The sequence below is a fragment of the Coturnix japonica genome, chromosome 14 (genome assembly GCF_001577835.2).
Source record: "Coturnix japonica isolate 7356 chromosome 14, Coturnix japonica 2.1, whole genome shotgun sequence".
NCBI lineage: Eukaryota > Metazoa > Chordata > Aves > Galliformes > Phasianidae > Coturnix > Coturnix japonica.
The window spans coordinates 8,740,898-8,758,585 of NC_029529.1; the positions used below are offsets into that span (position 1 = coordinate 8,740,898).

Genomic DNA, 17,688 nt, shown 5'->3' on the forward strand with positions numbered 1-17,688 from the left:
TGGCAGAAGACTGCCCTGGAGGGGTCTGCAGCAGGACTTAGTTGAGACTGTGGTACCAAAACACACCAGATTGCCTGTAACAGTAGTGGAAAGACATTGCCATCAGGATCTCCACCCTTAGTGTACTTTCAAAACTTTTTATTGCATAACCCAGGGAAAAAAAAAAAAAAAGAGGCTTGTGATGCAACACCTGCAACACCAACATTCTAATAATGCCTCCCATCAAATGTTCTGTATTAGCATGCTGGCAGAATGGGAAGAACTGAACCACCTGTTTTTTTGTGTAAAACATCATTTTCCACTAAATCAGTGATCAACATCAGAGTAAGATCAAACATTCTCACATTTATCAACAACACAGGTTTCCCTTCCCTCTATATGCTCTCAGTGTACTTTGTGTGCCACCTGAAGACCTGGCCATTACTTAAACATCGGGGCCAGAAAACTCTCAAATGTTCCTGCTCTATCTAGTACTTGCCTAGAATCAGCAACTACCGGACCACTGACATCTTTATGTGTCACATGCTTCTAATAAATAAATAAATTAGGCTCACAAACTTGAAGCTATATGGATGCCCTCCCACTCCAAAGCTTCCAAAACTGACTATGTTAATGGACTACATTAGAATTACTAATTTTAATTATTCTTTATATAGATGCATGTTGAAATACTGATCTCGGCTCAGGAAGAAACACTGTCCATTTTCTCCATGTTCTGGAGCTACTACTGCCTTGATCAAAGCGGTGCAGATGCAAGCCCCAAATGAGGTGAAACAAGCAAACAAAAATCATGCTGATGCACATGCAAGGCTGAACGTGAATCTCATCACCTATGAAGAAGGATAAACCCATGAAGCATGAAGTAATCAGTCTCACTTTGCCTTCAAGGGAAGAACTCAAGTGCATTAGCATCTGGAGTTATCTCCGAGAAGCTTGTAATTTGCACTGCATAACATTTTGATATTCTGAGGATCAATATGCCATAAATTATCTATGCAGAAGATGCTGAGTAATGATAGATCTACAATCTTTAGAGCCTTTCATATAAATTTCTCCTTCAAATATCCTGTTGGCAGAGCTTTCCCCCCGTGGTGGCTGAAATCAGCAGATGTAAGGAGGGCATATCTGCAACCTGATCTAAGACAGGACCTTTCATGTTCCGTGGGTGGGCCTCAGCAGCGTCTGTTTCTAACAAACTAGACAGCACTAGATAAACAGTTCTAAACTGGAAATGTTGAGGCAGCTAAGTCAGAATGCCAAACAGTGCAAATCCTATGTAAGTCTAAATCCAGCAGTTGTGCCTTTTGCTTTCTGTCCTCCTGCCATTTCTAACTTTGGCTGACAGTGTTTCCTTTGGGAATCCAGAAAAAACACACAAATCCCAGCTGTGGTGATGCACTTCCTCTTGGTTAAACAGGCAAAGAGAACTAGATCCACTTCCTTACCACTGATGAAAATCCAGAGGAACTCCTCTAGATTACATTAGTTAATAGGTAGAGGTGATACAGTATAAGTAAAAATCCACTCCATGGCTTTATTTATAACAAGACTCAGACTTGTAGGAGATACTCTTAGACATCAGGGAGACAAAACTTAACAGCAATAACAGCTGATTACAGCCCGAGGTCTGTAAGGTACAACAATTTGCTGAATGTCACAACATGTTTAAACTCATTTCTTTTTGGAATTCTCACAGAGGAAAACCATTTAGTATTTGTTTGAAGTGTGTAATTTAATTCTTGTTGTCGTCCTCCCCCCCCTCCTTTTTTGAGTTTTCTATAGAAAGGTATGCAAAATTCTATCTGCTTGATCATATTAACTGCTGCTTTCATCAATGAATAATCTTATAAAATATTTGGGATACTCAATAGATATAAGTAATATCAAGCTGATATTTGATCATGGCTCCATCTTACCTACCCACTTTATTTTAAAAGTTAAACATGAGCTGAAGAAAATAACCTGTTCTACATGGGTTAGTTCAAAGTATTTTGTAATTAGTTCTCCAAAGAAGAGTGAAACAAAAATGAAAGACATCCTAAGAGCCAGACTCATTGAAGATGATATTCTGGCCCAGATTTCAAGAGGAACAAATTTAAATAGCCTCTCTACAACAAAGAGATAATGCTTGTTTTTGGAACCATTATAGATTCACGATGCAAGAGTAAAAATGTGCTTAGTCCTGAAAACCAGGGATTGACAGACTACACTAGGTGGCACTGCTACACATGGCTTAAGTTTCTCTATTGTGGGTTCAAATTAAGCTTCGTTTTTTAACAAATACCTGCATTAAGTTTATAAGGGAAGTGTTCTAAAGGAACTTTGGCAAGTAGCAAGGAAGTTCACTTTGCTCTTTGCACTCATGAAGCCTCTAATTGTTTCTGCAAACTACATAACAAGACATGGGCGTCATTACAGAAAACTGAAATGAATAGCTAGAACCATACATGCAAAAAGGAAAAGCAAGAGTAATGGCTCTATATGATTTTTGTGCCACAACTAGCAAGTCTGCTGTTCAGAATCCTGTAATACTATCTGCTATATTAAATGGGACCATATCTTGAGCTATGCTCACATCTTGTTAACGAGTACACTTGGAGCTCACTGCATGTAAAGTTAAGGCATCACCACTTTGGTACATCCCTTCTCCTTTCAGCGTAAATATCAGGTTCTATGCATCTAAAGACGCCACCCAGAGTTTAAGATGACAAGATTGTTTGGCAGTCCTGCAACCCAGGAAGCAACAAACTGAAAGCAGACATTCCTGCTCAAGTCACCTTTTAATACCCTTTAGTTTTCATTCATTTCAAGTGTGTGACTTTGTCTTGATCCGGGATAGAGGAAAAAATTCATTGTCTTATGGAAAACTGCAAAATGGAAATGCTGAAATCTATAAAGCAGCTCTTTGGCAGGTCCTCCGGGCAGTGAGTCTAAAACTATTCCAACCAATTGCATCTTTCTTGGAAAGCAGAAAGAATCAAGAAGTCCTATATTATCAAGCATATTCTACCATTTGACTTCAATTAAGAGGAAAAACTGCAATCACTGTTACCTTTTTGAACTTGGAAACTCGCACTGTAAGAAAATGTTGGCACCTTCAGGGTCTGATTGTGTGACAGAGTCCAAAGGTACAGAATTAAACTCTGAAGGCATCATATTTCATTCCTTAAGATGATGCCAGGCAATTGCATACCAGCCTGTTCTCTTTGCATCCACGCAGATACAACAGAGGTGCTATGTATTTTTTTTTTAATGGATGACATGAGAGGAAACAGATGTCTGTGATAGACTACTCCAGAATGCCAAATGGTCTGAGAGGCTGAATGCTTAGGGGTAAGGTAAAACATGAATTTGGCTGATCTGTTCAGGACAGGTACTCTGTCCTCATTCCATCCTTATTTGACAAGCAAATGGCTGGCAAACATCAGGCATATGCTAGGGATGGCAGTACAGGAATCTGAACGAGGGGAGTTGCCTATGCAGTACACAGTCTCAGTTGAGTCCTGGAGGATGTTTAATAGATAAGAAATGAAACAAATTCAGTAGGACAGAGGAAGATCTGCAAGTTGGGAGGCAACACTGTCAGCAGAACTGCAAACCAAGACCTGAGGGTAGCCACATTCTCTGGTCAGAGGGACATCTAAGGACAGCTCTCTCGCTCAAGCAGTAGGAATTCTTCCTTGGAAAAAAATGCCAAGTGTATATTTTGTTCCCACAAAATTATTTGAATTTTCACAAGTCAGTGTTTTCCCTCCTGTACATTATGTAAAGCAGTCATTTTAGGTAAAGCCATTAGCAAAATTCCCCATATTAATATACCACCACAGGTTCAAGGTCTGAAAAGCAGTAATGCATTCTTCAAGATATCAAAGAAACAAACTCCAGTAATTCTTTGTGTTGCATATAAAATTACATACCACTTACAAGAAGTGTTTTATTTATTTTCATCTACTGGTTGAACCCACACGGATGGCTTCCTCACATTCATGAAAAGCAAGACTACATAGCAGTATGTGAATAAATGTTCACTTATGAAAAGAGAAAGAAAATCTTTCAATGGCAGAGGAAAGGAGAGAATGAGGGGAGACAGGACACAAATAACCCAGAAATCACAAAAAAGACCAATTAAAATGTTTGCTGTCCTCAACCCCATTAGCACAACAAAACATTTTCTAAAACTGGGAACCTGTTTGCATCACAAGTAAGCACTACAACTCTACCACTACCATTCTGGATATGTAGAAAACAGTAATACAGTAAGTTTACAAAGCAGCAACTCTGTCTTTGGAAGGGTGGAGAGGGATCCAGATTCTAAAGGAGTCTATGATCTTTACAGTTAGCCATTAGGAGAAAATAAAAACACAGCATTCCAATGGCACAAGCTCTTCTTTCTTCATTATGGATTTAATTATTCAGTATAGAATAATACAGGGGCAGATGGGGCTTCCTTCACCATAGGTGGTCTTCTTTGAGCATGATGTTTAAGCGCAGAGTTCCCTACCACCAGTTGGTAAAGGCAGGTTTCCCAGCAAAGATAAACAACTCAGCACAAGGCAGCTCAGCTCCCATGCGGCCACACCTTGCACCTGGCAGAGCTGCAGGCATTATCAAAGCAGGCATAAAATAACCCACACCAGAAAGCCTGTTTCTCACCTGTCAGGCTGGTTTTAGGTGCACATGAAGGAGGAGGGTGAGGGAACGGCTCTCCAGCACCAGCACTTCAATGAGTTCACTCAGTGCCCACATTTAGAATCTATGGTTTCACAACACAAGTGATTCAATATTTTGAGATTTAGTTTATTATTCTGTGCACTAACTTACAACACAGTTTGTGCCAAACAAAAGGAAAGAGAAGGAGACTGCAATGGACAGCCACAGGAAAACTGGAAAATAATCTGGAAATGGATGCTTCTATCACTTACAGAGTAGAAAAAAAGAAATAGACCAAAGAGTAACAACCAACATTTTGAATAAGGATGAGAGCTTGCTGTAGTTCTGGGTTAGATGGCAGATCAAATGAAAAGATGCATATCCCCAAGGCCCCTGCTCCTCCCCTGTGACATGTCCACAAGTTCTGATGCCAGTTCCAACCTCTTGAAGCAGTCACTGAGTACTGCCAATCAGCCGCAGCAATCTGTAAGTGATTGTGAATATTCTAGAACAACAGACAACACTTATTGACAGTTGCTTACTTTAGAACTTTTGTTTTGCTGCAAGCTAAAGCTTTAATCCCAGTTGCTAAACACTGAAAGGGTAAGTCAGATGAGAAGGCCTTGCATCACAGGAAAAGCTTTTATCTTCTGCAAATGTGACAGTCAAAAGTTTCAGGGGATAAAAAGCACCAATATAATCTTTTTAAGACTAAAAAACCTTAAAATCTCAGGAACAAAGAGATTTTAGGATCACAAGCTAAGCACCCTATACTGTGCAAGTTAACATAGCATCAGGTAATCTTCTGTGTTCTTGCAGTGGCTATTACAATAAATTTTAATATATTCTTAGATTACATTTTGGTTTTACAGAATAAAATATCCAAATCCTACATCTTTCCCTTCTGCCTCCTGTGAAGGACAGTGCAGAAATATACACATTATAGGACTGACTGAAAGCCTCAGCATGGCTTATATACACAAGGGGAAGAAACATTGTACAGTACTGGCTGACAGTATAAAACAGATTCCATATGTGCAACAGTGAAGTGGTTGGAAAGAGTGAATCATCTCGTACAGAATGTGATGCACAATTGAGGACATTTAAAACACACACAAACATGGACTCAAAACGTCACAGCAGCCCTCACTCATAGACGGACTCTTATTTGCGGAAGGAAAACGCAAATTTCTTAAAGCATGTTTTTGTCAGTATTGTACTTTTTGTCCTACTGGGGTGTCTGAAGTCATTGTTACCAGGCGTAAGTAGTGATTAGCAAATGCATATTGCTGCCATACACCAGCATGTTTTGGGCTGAAGATGCTAAACTGACACTGTACAGTATTTTGTGGTTAGCAAAAAGAGAGATAAGAGCTCTTGCTGTACATGTTTTGATTAAGTGAGAGCCTGAAGCAAGCAGTAAAGTCAGTTAACTCCAAAGATGAAGCTGATTTTTAAAGTGCTGATAGCAGTCCTAGCAAATCTTCTTGCTTTATAGTAAAGCCTCATGGGAGAAAATGAGTAGTGTTGTATACCTCAACGGACTCACTGTCTCCTTTCATTTCTACTTCAGGGCTGCAGGTTCCCTTTCACTCCTTGTTTACCCCGAGGCAGCTGCCAGAGCCGGCTCAGTGCCTGGTCCTGCAGGCAAGGTGGGGAGGCACTTGAGTTGTCCACTGAGCCAGTTTAAGGGCACTTCTCTGGGCTGAATTTCAGCAGCTGTTCTCAGCACTTTTCTTCTGGGCTGTAACTAGTGAGACAAGGAGTCAGCAACGAACTTATGCCAACTGGAAAGGAAGGAGAGTCAAACAAATGCTATAGGTTAAACACAAGGGGTGCTGAGCAATTAAATGAGGATGCTATCTGTTATTGAACACATACAGACAAACTGCGGAAAGCATTCACAATGGTGGCAGCAAGGTTGTACATAATTAAAACAGGGATAGTGGGAAGAAAATATGGGAATAGTTTATATGATATAATTTAAGAGACCTTCAAGAGGCTCACAATGAAAGGAGATTAAGCTGCTTGATATGGTTCACCCAGGCTCAAAGCACTGAAGGACTCAAAATCTTCTTGTACTCTAGTACAGTCTTTCCAATACACTAGGAGAGCAGAACTAATTTTAGTCAAATATGGGAAACAAGCTAGTATGAAGATGGCTAAATCATGTAAGTAAAGATAATAGAAGAAGAAACTTACTGCAGCTCTAGGATAATTCATATTCAAGCCCTTATGGGGCATAAGTAGAAACCTGCTCTTACTGGGTTGAGTAGAACCTGTTCAAATTAAAGGCAGAATACCAAGTACATTTAATCCTAAATAGATTTAAAAAATAAAAAAAAAGTCGTATCTTCAATAGTGAAAGGGCAGCAGTAGCTTTGTCCTAAGCCACATTCACAGAGTTTGAATAAAAGGTAGTCATGTGGCTAACAAAATGGGACATAAGTAAAGAGGAAGAGAAATACATTCTGGGATGATGATTGGAGGTACTTCTATGCAACAACAGCCTCTTGGGCAGGACAAGTAGTGCAGTGTCAGACAGATGTTCATTAGCTCTGATGCAGAGCCCAGTGGGAGGAACTAACATGCAAAAAGTCTTCATTCAATTTGTAGTGTGTTCAAAGCAGACCATGCTTGTTACAGCAAACAAATGCACCTAGAAACAGAAGTTTGCATGCTGGGAGCCAATGCTACATTTTCTTAAGATGTGGTAAAGAGTTCCCCAGGGGCTTCTGCAATACCATCATGAACTGAATGAAGAATCCTAGGACAAAGAACATCAATGGATTAGAGTAATGGGAAAACTCAGATGAGAACACAGTGGATGAATGACTCAACCCAAGAGACTCTACATATTCTTTCAGGAACAATTTAAGAATCCCATACAGCTTTTGAACTGCTTGAGCAATTTAAAAGCTAATAATAGAATCTTGCTACATCCCACCAAACCCACAACCATTTGCACCTACAAAGCGTTGTTAGGTCCATATTTTCACAACAAGTAAGGCTGTTTTGATTTGCAAACTACAATGGTTTCCACATACCAAGAAGGCCTATAAGGACAAGACCTTTACCTTCCAGCACCTTCTGCAGAGCAGCACTTCAGGTGAAACTAGAGCAGTCCTGCAAGGTTGTGGGAGAGTAGAGAAACAGGCTAAAATGTCCTGCTTGTACAGTGGAAATAAAACAGAATGACTGAGAAAATAAACAGAGCTTATAGCTTTTGACCAAACAGAAGGGTAAGAAGGCAAAGAATCCCTTCATTCCTTCTTTCCAGCTAGAGAATCAACAAAGTAGCAACAGTGAATATTTTGGTTAACTAGTTTATCTGAGTATGAATAGTTCTAAAATATGTATTACAAAATAGGCAGAACTTTGAAAATGATATAACCACTTTGGCTTTGGAACAGTAGAACTAACTGTAGAATAACTGACTGCATGTTAGCAGCATTGCTAAAATTGGGTATTTTACTCCAATTTTTAAATATTTTAAATTTTGATATTTATTGCACTACTAATGACCAGACTGAATGCCATCACAGTCTGATTTTCTAGCAGTATTCTTCCCTTCAAACTGTGTATGCTAACCGGCCTTATGTCCTTAAAGGAGGTGGATATTGTGAGATGTCTCATTCACCAGCCAACATCTTCATCATTAGGGCAGAAAGTGGAAATTACTAAAACAAACAAACAAACAAAAACAAAAACAAAAAACCAAACACCAAACAAACTATTTAATGCCCCACTTTATTATTCATTCCCTGCATTGTCTAATCTCTTCCAACATCTGCTCAACAATGCAGTCTGTCTGACAGCAGCTGGCAGACACAAGATCAGACTGGGCATTATGTAGCCTTGTTATCTAGGGTGAAGTTCTGTTCTGTTATCTGTTCTTGGGGCACCTCTCTCTTTGTATCCCTCCAGCATTAAACATGATATGGGAGCAACTTCTATTGACCGAATTATGGAGGACTAGTAGTACTCATAGTGTAGATCTACATTATCTGTATGTTTAGTGAACACACATTGTAAACATGTATGTGTAGTGCTTATATGTGCCTGTATAGTTCAGGGATTGTGGTTTATCACTGAAGAGTTCACAGTTCTTTGCAAACCATCACTCTGGAAAAAAAGAAAGAATGTGACAGGGAGAGGAAAATCTGTAGTATAGTAGTTGCACCACCTAAATAATTCAAGAGATTCTGGAACAGATCTGTCAGCAGACAAGGGTTACTGTGGGAGTCCACAGCAAACAATTTAAAACTTACTTGACAAAGATTTGTGCATGTTTCTTTACAAAAGGCATTCTTACTTTTATGCTGAGATGATGTCCAGCTCTCCACTATGACTGGCTAGAGATCTTGTGCATTCAGTGACTTCATAAATCATTAATGTACTGAAAAATGTTTGCTAAGCAGTAAATCTCTTCAAAGAGGGATTACTGTTATCAACTAAAGGTTGAACAGGACAGTCCCTAAAGAATTTTAACACCCTTCCTGTGAATTTAAACTGCAGATTGCAGACTGCTTCACTGTTTGCTCTTCAAACAAAGTGGCAGTTGGATAGTTAGCAGTCACAAGCAATTGAGGCATGTGAAGTAAAATTACTGAATGATATTTAGGACCATGCTCTTGGTTAATGCAAGTTTATTAAAGCATAGAGGAAAAGATTTTTCAATGTTTTTCAACAAAACTTAACTCATTGCACTTGTTCACATTGAATGTTGTGAGACACATGGAGTAAAGACAGTTCTATGCTGGATTATCAAAAAGAAGTTACTAATAAATGGCATCACTGATCTAAAACATTCATAGCTAATTCCGAAAAGTGATTAGTGCATCAATTCACTACAAGCACCACCACATTTGCCAAAAAACACCCATCAATTTTTTTGTGACTTCCATGTTCATCAGCTTTCCACAGGCTTGCGTGTGGAAGTGTAAAAACTGTATTGTTTTACATATACCTTACCTAGTGCATGAGGTGAAAACAAAGTGCTGCTACCAGATGAAATAACCACATGTACTGCATAAACTATGAATATGAAGTCACAAGGGAAAATGAGAAGGTAGTTTTATAGATATAGTTACCAACCACTGTAGGAGATAATTTACTGTCCATGGCTTTCTATCTTAGCACATCCACATTCACTTGGTCATAAAAAAACTACAGTACATCACTGTTTCCTGCCACACAGAGAAGCACGTGAGCATTACTAATCTCTTTCCAGTTCTTTGAAAAAATGCTGAGACTGTAAATAGAGGATGAAACCTTCTATTTTTTTCCTAATTTATACTGTTTATGAATTCCTTGACATTAGGTCAACACCAGTGTATGAAGTTACCTTCTTATGTCTGTTCTTAGTTGAGACTATTCTTATGTCTCAACTTCCCCTCTGCTTTGTGCTGTTTAAGTCTTAATCTACTCTCAAAGCCTTCTTCAGATGTTATATGTCCATTTCCTGAATTATACTTTTGCTTACCATGCTTGTATATGGACAAAATAGGTGCAATCAAAATGTGTAAACTTTAATAAAATGGAAATACTATCTCACCATGATAAATTGACAGATTCAACTAAAAAAGACTGAGCCAAACAGGTCTTATGTAACATTCTTCTAGCACTCTTATGATAACTTACGGCACTGTGCCACAGGGAACAATTTTCAAGAGCATACTATGACATACATAAAGAAACACAGAGCTTCAGATTATGAATTTATACATAACTGGGAGGAAGAAAATCTTATTGCTGTTGTGCAACTGAGTGCTGTAATTTCTTCATGCCTAAGAGATATTCTAGGTTATACTAAAATATAAACTGTATATCCTGAATGGTTTGTATTGGATATTATTCTCTTCACATAGGGATTTTTAGAACATAGGTCCTTCAGCTTCACAGATCTAAATTCCTAGAGTAACCTCTGCTCACGTGAACACACTAGAGTAGAAATAGTAGGAAATGGCTGACACATACTATTCACATTCTATGAATGTCTGCCATTTTTAGAATTTTCAGCTTCCTGGTATCTGTAATGATTCACTTATCTGCATCTAAGCCCTGGCTAAAAAGAGAACTAATGAAATAAATATGTCATTTGATCCTGAAAAATAGACATTGCCAGGAAACCTTGCGGCAGCCTCACTATCAGACACGCTCTGGTGATCTGCATAGTGAAGTGTCATGCAACTCACCCTTGCAGGTGCTGCAGTGCTACTCACCAGACACAGCTGCTGTGGCATCACGCTATCATCTGGCTTCCCTGCTTTTCCCTCCTGGTGTTACATTTCATTGTGTATCCTACAAAAAAGCATTTGCTTAAGCTGGTGAAAAATAGAAAACTGGATGGCAGGTAAATGCAAAGTCCAAAAAGGAAAAAAAAAAAAAAAAAATTAAAAAGTGCCCTTTTACCAAGCTTTTATGTTTCAGAACATGTTCAAGACCTTGACCCGTTTGGTAACTCTACAGGCTAAGTACATCCAGTGACTTATAAAACCCATGTGGAAATGGGAGCTCCTGTTGTTCCTTTCCTGAAGAAATAATTAGGGTTTTATCTGCTATTAATTATTTTTGAATATTCACACACAAAGGAGCTTTGTGCAGGAACAAAACTGAGATACAGAGTCTCTGAAAGAGGAAGAACTGCAAGGCTAGATGTTATTGAGAATACACTTTTCCACACAGAGGACTGTAAACACTGCCCTACGTGATGTTTTAACCACAGAGAAAAGAAAACAACACAGTTTAGATGGAATTCTTAAAAGGAAGAAAACTGAAGCTGTTGTGGTTTTCAGAAAGCAGCCCAGCCTGGGCATTCTGGCCACATCTCCTTCAATCTGAGCAGCCCACATGCAGCCAGCAAGACATATGTTTCCTTACAGCTGCCAGGAATGCAAGGCAGTACTAGACAAGTCTAGACTGATCTTGGGATAAATGCAAGAAGTAAAGCAGTGGATCCAACTGTGCGGCGGATGACATTTGCCTGGCAAGGGAACAGTTGCAAGTGCTCAAGTCCTATAATGGGGTGGATGGGAAGAGGGAGGGAAGAAGAAACAGCTTTCCCAGAAGTGCTTTCGGTTCCAGAGAATTCACTTCCAGAGAATTCACTTCCCATCAAGGAGAAATTCAGTTCAGCTAAATTTGCTCTCATCTCTATTAGACAAATACTCCCCCTTTCTCAACACAAGTATGTGCAGATCAAATTGAAAAGCTGGGTCCTGAACACAGCTACTGTACAAGTCATCTAGATTAACCTCACTTGGCATTTTCTGTTTCTGCTAAATACACCGGATTATGCTCTGAACTGTCTCTCTCCTCTTAGTTTTCAGGCAATTCCCTGATGCCCCTTCAGTTACCAAACTCCATAGAATCAAAGAATCATAGAATAACAAGGTTGAAAAGGACCTACAAGATCATCTAGTCCAGCCGTCCTCCTGTTATTGTTGCTATCATTGCACTTATTTGCACAAATCCCACACTTTATCTTATCTTCCCTCATCATAATAATACTACCTCTTACAAATTAAAGTTTTAATGGCTTAAAATTTACAGTGCTATTCCTACCTTCAGCAAAGTCCTGCTCCTTGATATAAATCCTGCTGCTGTCCAATTTGCTCCCAATGATGGCTGTTCAGATTGCCCAGCTAATCTACCCATCGCTAAGGGTAGATGTCAGCCATAGGCCAATGGCCAGTCTGGAGAAACACAGTCTGATTTCCCCTTGAATTACAAGTATGTGTTTCCTTCTGGTGGAAACAGGGAGCAGGTCAGAGGGAAAGAGGAGGAGGGCTGTGCACAGCCACTTCTTCAAGCAATGCAGGCAGACCTTTCCAATTAGTTCTTTCCTCCACAGCTTCAGATTTTCCTTCACAGAATCACACAGAATCACAGAGTTACCTGGGTTGGAAGGGACCTCAAGGATCATGTAGTTCCAACCCCCTTCAGTAGTCAGTGCCTAAACTCATGAGTATCTCTTGCCCATACCTTTTATGTGAAACCAATTTTTACAGCTTGCTCCTGCACTGTAACTTGTGCTACCTTCCCAAAGTTTAATTAGAATCAGAATATATATATATAGGCATTTGAACCAGTATGATGGCATCTTAGCATTGGCAAGTACCTACATTTAAAACACAGGAGTCAAGTCACAATCCATTTCAAAATTGGCTTGAAAAATGACAGCTTTTATATAACAAAAATATTTCCTTCTTTTATTTATTTTCTTTTTTAAATTGGATATGAGGGTAAAAGGCTTTCTCATATTCCTACGATTATCTTTGAGAAAACACTAAATGCCTTGAGACTCCTAATGTTGCAAGAATTACAACACACTGCCGTCTCCTAATACCCTCATGCACTGTTTATGTAGTAGAAATTAAAATGTAAAATTTGCATGATTTGTTAATACCTTTAATTTATGCTTTTTATTAGAATTGCCTGTAGCTTGCTAAAAACTATAGCTATTATTAATGGCGAGGCTCATGTTGTGTCCATTTAGTATTAATTCTTGCAATCGCTATGAAAATAAATTCCACTATGTGAAATGTTTTAAAAGTGTACAGGTCCAAATCGTGCCTGTGGCAACATCCCAATAGGACAATGAGATTTAGAAATGAGTATCTGAGGTCAGAGTCTGTTTCACTGCTGAATGCTCACCCAAGGAGTTAAGGGCTTATTGCACTGACTTCAGTGAGTTAAAACCTGTAGAGGCTGTTTTCTCCCCTCTCTGCAATGCCTTTACTTTGAGATTTAACAAAGTGATCATTAAAATACTGAAACTTACATCAGACTTAAGTAGGGGCAATATTCTGATGGAGACATACTATAATAATAAACAAAGATAATGAATTTCCACATGGACTCTGTAGTGTGTGTTCATTCTCAGACAATATATTAATCCAGAAATTCTTTTCAGATGATCGGGTCCCTGGACTGGAATTTTTATGTGCAGATATTTGGAAATGTGCATATGTATGTGTGCACCAATTTATAGGGGGGCAGTATGTCTGCACAGCAGACTTGCCATTAAAGTGAGAAAACTGCAGGAATGCAGTAGTTTGCTGCATGGGCCTGTCAGCAAAAACATCTTGTAGATGTCAGAGTCTAAATATTTATGGGTATGTTTTACAGAGCAGATTCATACAGAAAGATAGCACTGTCATGAGTGGAGCTGTTTGTCACTCCTTTTGCTGTAAATGGGTACGTTTCCTCATGTGTCTGGTCATTACTAAGAAATGAGAATGCTAAGTAGTTTATTTCACTTTACAGTTCATGTGAAGAAATGATTTATTCATTTCTTACATTCTAAACATTTGATATTACTTGAAATGTGCTGAGAGTTATCAGTTCTCTTCAGGAGCAAACAGGCGTGTTTTCTAATTCACTCTTAATGACTTCTGAGTGGTTCAAGACTTTTTTGGGTGACAAGGTCAGTAACCAACTGACGAAATATATCCTTTTATCTAAGCAGCACAAGTGGCTACTTTTCAAAATAGTTTTTTATTGTGGGCACTTTGACCTTGTTTTGAATTTTGTTTGCCCAATCATATCCTAGTCTTGCCATTAACCACACACTTCTACAGATTTCAAACAATGGCAAGTTTTCTCTGGCCAAGTCCTTATTACCTCTCTTGTTAATAACAAGATCTAGTCTACAGTATTCATCTCTCTAGCACAGTGACTGGTTAGAAGTTGTTTTCTTCTGCATTTGATTTGTAAAGCTAATATGTTTAGACGGTTGGGTTGCTATTGTGATTGTTTTGGCAGGATGGAAAGCAACGTACAGCTTTATTTGCAATGTATGAAGCCCTTGACGTGCTGTACTGTACTTCAGAGACTCCACAATTTATTTTTTGTTGTGGCTTGTCTTTAGTCCTTGCCAATTTCTTTCCTTTCCTTTTCCAAACAAAGTCAGGGCTGACAAATCCTAACGCTACAGAATTTTAATAGCTAGATCCAATTACTGAGCACATTTTGTAATTTACCACTGTCCTCACAACTTTGGACCCAGAAAAGCTCTGCAAATGGGCTCCAGAAAGGTGACAGTGTAGCCAACATACAAACCAAAATGTCCTCCGGCCTTAAAGGCTTCTGGAATCAGTGCTTTTGTCACCATTATCCATAACCATTCTCTGCTTTCAAAACGTTCTTTTAATGAAAACACATAGCTTTGTCTGATCCAGTAATAACATTTCCAGGGGCCGCAATAGTTTGCTTTGGCTAGTTTTTGTCAGAATTTTTATTGGTTTCCGTAAAGTAATTACAATGTTAATACAAAAGGAACATTTTTCAAGAGAACACACAAGAGTGGGGATGAAAAGGAAGGGTGAGCTTTTCCTTTTCATTTAAATCCCCTTGACTGATGTGCAGGTTCTGCAGATCAGCTTGGGAAACAAAAGGAAACTTGGAATTAATATACACTATATATGTTTGCTGCATTAACAATGGAACAGAGCTCTGTGATATGCTGTGCTGTTTATGCCCAAGCCTTCCACTCTTTTCAGTGAAGCCTTGCTATAGCTACGTAAATTTTCTGGCTTTATTATTATTATTATTATTATTATTATTATTATTATTATTATTATTATTATTATTATTATTATTATTATTATTATTTTGTGATGGAGGGACTCGCACATCATTTGGTTCAGAGGGTGGCAGCAGAATAACTGGTAGTTGGAGAAGCGTATTAATAGGTATGAAGGAAGGGAGTAACAAATTTTTTTCGCACTTCTCAGGATTTCATAAGTTTTTTCAGAACTTCTTCCAACAGCCCTGTTCTAAACTCAGCAAGCCTAAACATGGATTTCAGCACTCAAGAAGTCAGAGATTGCTGGGAAGCTGAAGCTCTTACTTAATCTCATAATGAACCATTAAGAGGGTGGTGGAAACATTCCCAGGGCTGGAGTAGGTAGGAGTATGTAAGGTGTTTACCAAGGTCCCACCAAGGATTCTAAAGGTGTGAGACCCTTTTTACGGGTATACCAGAGCTCTGAGGGATGAAAGTGAAAAGCCTCCTTAGTCTTGCAATGTTGAAGATGGGCTGAGTGCAAAGCTAAGAGAACCCTGGTGTGCCTCTGCGGGTAGTAATGTACCACATTTGGTGCATAAATATTTATCAGTAAGACCAATGTTTTACCCTGGATTAATGTTATATAGACTTTCTTGGTCATGATGGCCTGCATTTCAATTATAGAAGTGAATCATATACACTGGGAAAAAGGGTTTTTTTTTTTAAGAGCATCTTTCCATGTAAGCTTGCCAAGGGAGAAGGAAGCCTTGCACCTTTGCCTCCACAGTACTATCCTTCATGCAAATGAGCCAAGAGGAGTCAGACCAAAAGGTCAACAGCACTTTTCATACGCTCAGCATAACCTTAAAAAAGAACTCAAAGCTCATCAATGCAACATTAAGCCTGAAGAGTAAAACCTGGATAATTTGTTCCCAGTTAAAGCCTGAAGTGATCTGGCACTGTGTTGATGTTGCTTTAACAATACTTCTTCTTAGCTTCTAGCTAAGAATGAAATATGGTTGACAACTATACAACAATTAAAAACACAAGTAATAGAAATTAAGGAAGAACCAAGGCTATTTTTACCACTAAATATTGCTCTTTTTTCTTATAGGAACAGTATTATACACTTACCAGCAGGCAATGCTTTTCACACAGTACATGATGAAGTAGAACAGTCAGTTTTCCTCTTTTTAGTCACTTAAGTTGTAAGAAACAACATCTTTTGTTTAAAAATCAAGTGTTCTGGTTAATACCACAATTCCACTGGCAAACCTGGAGGGAATATTTGGAATGATTTCAGCTCTAATGCTTTGGTCAGGTGCTTTTGCTCCCAGTTCTCAGCCTGGCATATTTCCTTCCCAAAATCCCTGGGCATATGCAAGCAGGGCCACATCTTCCACTGGCACTACCAAGTCTCTCCCTTTTGCTCCTTCAGAGCTATGATCATCCCTCTTATAACCACTTGGTGTTCCAAATCCTGTCTTCACTACTAGAGATGTTGGAAGGACGAAAGGAAGAAGTCACAAAAGCACTTTGCCAATCTCTCCTACCCAGAACTTGGGATTTATGGGGTAGTAGAAATCCAAAGTTGTACAGGTGGGACTGTTTATGACACTGGATACTCATATGTGTAGTTGTGGTTGTAACGGAGAGAAAGCTAATTTCAGACTGAAAATGACACACTCGGAGGGATTTCTATGTCAGAGAATGTCATCTTCTCAGTTGAACTGCCCATAGTGTTTGAAGCTGATGGAACTTAGATTGCTGAAGCAATCTTTTCACCACATTGCTGTAATTCCACTCCTTAGCAGGCCACGAGCTTGCTGACAGCTGTGCATGTCCACTAGTCCAGAGGGAGTGCAGTGAGGCAATGCAGGCCATGCTGTTAGCTTTTGGTTAGGCACTAACTGGGCTTTGCTCAGCAGAACAGCAGCTATTTGTGCAAAGACTTTAAGAGCCAACTTTGAGCAGTGTTAAGAACTGATTTTGATCAGCACACGGGACCTCAGCCCTCTGAGTGAGCACAGGGGCTCTACCAACACACACAAAAAAATCTGCTAGGCAACCAAAAGTTGTCTTTGTGAGTGAAAGCAGCATCGCCTTCCTGCGAGCAGTCATTATTTTGTCCATTCTGTCATGCAATTTGTGAAAGTTAAGCTGGGAACAGACACGGGTCAGGACTGACTTATTAACAGCGATGGCGCTGACCAAATCTCCTCAGAACTCGTGAGGTGCTCGGTCACCAACGGGACGACCTGAAGGGCGCGGAAATGGCTTCCTAAACCCTGCCCCAGCTTTCCTTATTCAAGAGAGATTTCTGCGAGCTCCACTTCAGCGGAGCTACGGTCTCCACGGAGGAGGCTCTGCCTCAATACGGCTCTCGCTTCAGAGCCGGGACCCGGAGCTCCTCGTACCGTGCCCTCCCGGGATGGAGATCGGGCGGTTCCTCACAGCGCAGCTCCCCACGGAGCCGCCGCTCCCGCCGAGGTGCCTCGCCCGCCTCCGGACTGCCATCCCCGCGG

At 39.6% G+C, this 17,688-nt stretch overlaps 1 long non-coding RNA gene across 4 annotated transcripts; it reads right to left on the bottom strand.

Moving 5' to 3' along the window:
* Nucleotides 1–4,241: 4,241 nt before the first annotated feature.
* Nucleotides 4,242–17,687, bottom strand: LOC107320860. Of its 4 annotated transcripts, none has more exons than XR_001558402.2 (4): nt 17,581–17,687; nt 16,298–16,438; nt 10,875–10,953; nt 4,242–6,437 (listed from the first exon to the last, which is right to left on the bottom strand). It is a non-coding gene; the product is annotated as an uncharacterized LOC107320860 (long non-coding RNA). The 4 variants fall into 4 exon arrangements; XR_001558401.2 differs by having other exon boundaries at nt 4,242–5,134; nt 6,186–6,437; nt 16,298–17,670; XR_001558400.2 differs by having other exon boundaries at nt 4,242–6,400; nt 16,298–17,670.
* Nucleotide 17,688: the final 1 nt, after the last annotated feature.